We start from the raw sequence: 3,681 nt of genomic DNA on the forward strand, positions 1-3,681 counted from the left end.
GCGCTCTCATATGCGTTGGAAAGTAAACATCCTGGGCTTTCCAGCAATATATAATAGTCCATACTTTGCCCAAGATTTGATGGCCCAAACCGGCGTTCAAAATCAGCATAGAAATTCTGGCGTCAAAACGCCAGAACTGGCATAAAAGCTGGAGTTAAACGCCCAAACTGGCACAAAAGCTGGCGTTTAACTCCAAGAAAAGTCTCTACACATGAAAGCTTCAATGCTCAGCCCAAGCACACACCAAGTGGGCCCGGGAGAAGATTTCTGCGTTAATTACTTATTTCTGTAATCCTAGGCTACTAGTTTTCTACAAATAGGACCTTTTGCTATTGTATTAGACACACTTGATCATACTTTGATAGACCTTTTCACTTTTGGGGGCTGGCCTCACGGCCATGCCTAGACCCTTTTGTTCTTATGTATTTTCAACGGTAGAGTTTCTACACACCATAGATTAAGGTGTGGAGCTCTGCTGTTCCTCATGAATTAATGCAAAGTACTATTGTTTTTCTATTCAATTCAAGCCTATTTCTTCTTTAAGATATTCATTCGCACATAAGAACATGATGAATGTGATGATTATGTGACGCTCATCATCATTCTCACTTATGAATGCGTGCTTGACAAACACTTCCGTTCTACATGCAACAAGCTTGAATGCATATCTCTTAGCCTCCTGATCTACGATCAGAGTCTTCGTGGTATAGGCTAGAATTATTGGCGGCCATTCTTGAGATCCGGAAAGTCTAAACCTTGTCTGTGGTATTCCGAGTAGGATCTGGGAAGGGATGGTTGTGACGAGCTTCAAACTCACGAGTGCTGGGCGTAGTGACAGACGCAAAAGGATTACTAAATCCTATTCCAGTATGATCGAGAATCGATAGATGATTAGCCGTGCGGTGACAGCGCATTTTGGACCATTTTCACTGAGAGGACGGGATGTAGCCATTGACAACGGTGATGCCCAACATACAGCTTGCCATGGAAAGGAGTAGGAATGATTGGATGAAGACAGCAGGAAAGCAGAGATTCAGAAGGAATAAAAGCATCTCTATACGCTTATTTGAAATTCTCACCAATGAATTACATAAGTATCTCTATCCTATTTTATATTTTATTTATCTTTTAATTATCAAATCTCCATAACCAATTGAATCCGCCTGACTGAGATTTACAAGGTGACCATAGCTTGCTTCAAGCCGACAATCTCCGTGGGATCGACCCTTACTCACGTAAGGTTTATTACTTGGACGACCCAGTGCACTTGCTGGTTAGTTGTGCGAAGTTGTAACAAAGAACTAAAATTATGAACGTGCGTACCAAGTTTTTGGCGCCGTTACCAAGGAATGAACGATCACGATTTCGTGCACCAGTGGTCCAATGACATCTTGGACAATTCAGACAGACCATCATAGAATATACATATGATGCTCCAATCTAAAAATATGTCAGAAGGACACCTTCTGATCAATTGCTTGTATCTTTTCCAAGCTTCACAGAGGGATTCACCTTCCTTCTATCTGAAGGTTTTGAATTTCCACTCTAAGCTTGCTCAACTTCTGAGATGGAAAGAATTTGGCCAAGAAAGTATTGACCAACTTTTCCCAAGAGTTCAGGATGTCTTTAGGTTGTGAGTCCAACCATGTCCTAGCTCTGTCTCTTACAGCAAAGGGGAAAAGCATAAGCCTGTAGACCTCAGGATTCACCCCATTGGTCTTAACAGTGTCATAGATTTGCAAGAATTCAGCTAAGAACTGATGAGGATCTTCCAATGGAAGTCCATGAAACTTGTAATTCTATTGCATCAGAGAAACTAATTGAGGCTTAAGCTCAAAGTTGTTTGCTTCAATTGCAGGAATTGAGATGCTCCTTCCACAGAAGTCAGAAGAGAGTGCAATAAAGTCACCAAGTATCTTCCATGCATCTCCACCATTGTTGTTAGGTTTGGCCATCTCTTCTTCTTTTTCGAAAAATTCTGTCAGGTCCCGTTTAGAGTGTTGTGCTTTAGCTTCTCTTAGCTTCCTCTTTAGAGTCCTTTCAGGTTCCGGATTAGTTTCAACAAGAATGTTCTTATCCTTGCTCCTGCTCATATGAAAAAGAAGAGAACAGAAAAGAATAGGAATCCTCTATGTCACAGTATAGAGATTCCTTTATGTGAGTAGAAGAATAAAAGAGTAGAATGAAGAAGAGAGAAGATGAAAAATTCGAGCACAGAGAAGGAGAGAAGGTTGGAATTATAAGAAGAAGAGAAGTGTTAGTAAATAAATAAATAAATAAATAAATAGAAAGAGATGAGAGAGAGAATTCGAATTTTAAATTAAAATAAAAGAAAAATATTTTTGTTTTTATTTTAATTATTGGTTAGTATTCGAAAATTCAGGGAAAAAATAAAATAAAATTTGAAAACTAAATAAATTAATTAATTAAAAGGATTTTTGAAAAAGGGGGTAGTGATTTTCAAAAATTGGAGAGAGAAAAGTAGTTAGGTGGTTTTGAAAAAGATATGATTGACATAGTAAACATTTAAAATCAAACAAAAAGTTAAGTGGTTAATTGAAAAAGATTTAAAAATCAATTTTGAAAAGATAAGAAGTTAGAAAAGATTTTGAAATTGATTTTGAAAAATATATGATTGAAATTTTATTTTGAAAAAGATTTGAAAAAGATAGAATTTTTAATTTGAAATTTTGACTTGATTCATAAGAAACAATTAAATTTTAAAACCTTTTGACTAAATCAATCAAAATTTCGAAATTTATGAGAAGAATAAGGGAAAGATATATTTTTTATTTTTGAATTTTTATGAGGAGAGAGAAAAACAACTAAATGATGCAAAACATAAAAATTATGAATCAAAACAAGAAAAATATGCAAGAATACTTTGAATATCAAGATGAACACCAAGAACACTTTGAAGATCATGATGAATACCAAGAACATATTTTTGAAAATTTTTAAGAAAAGAAAAATATGCAAGACACCAAACTTAAAAATTTTTAAACTTTAGACACTAATGATTCAAAAATGCATATGAAAAATAAGAAAAGACACAAAACAAGAAAATCACAAGATTAAACAAATACAATCATCAAGAACAACTTGAAGATCATGAAGAACAAAACTCAATGCATGGATTTTCGAAAATTTAAAGAAAAAAATCAAAATATGCAATTGACACCAAACTTAAAATTTGACACTAGACTCAAACAAGAGACACAAAATATTTTTGGTTTTATGATTTTATTAAAATTTTTTTTTTGGATTTTTCAAAAATTATTTGGAAAAAGAAAAATAAGGATTTCAAAATTTTTAATAAGAATTCCAGGAATCATGCAATGTTAGTTTAAAGCTTCGGTCCAAAATTTTAGACATGGCTTAATAGCCAGCCAAGCTTTATGTGAAAGCTTCGGTCCAAAAATTAGACATCGCCAAATGGCCAGCTAAGCTTCAGCATACAAATTAGATATACAACAGCCAATTAGATGGGAATCCAAAGGCTCTTGCAATGATAAGTGGAAGCCTCAGTCCAAAAAAATTAGACATGGCTTAACAGCCAGCCAGGCTTCAACATATCATCTGAAACTCTAGAATTCATTCTTAAAAATTCTGAAGAACAAATATAAATTATATATTATTATTTTTTTTCTTTTGAATTTTTTTTTGAAAATAAAAAAGCTT

This window comes from Arachis ipaensis, chromosome B06, assembly GCF_000816755.2.
Source record: "Arachis ipaensis cultivar K30076 chromosome B06, Araip1.1, whole genome shotgun sequence".
Lineage (NCBI taxonomy): Eukaryota > Viridiplantae > Streptophyta > Magnoliopsida > Fabales > Fabaceae > Arachis > Arachis ipaensis.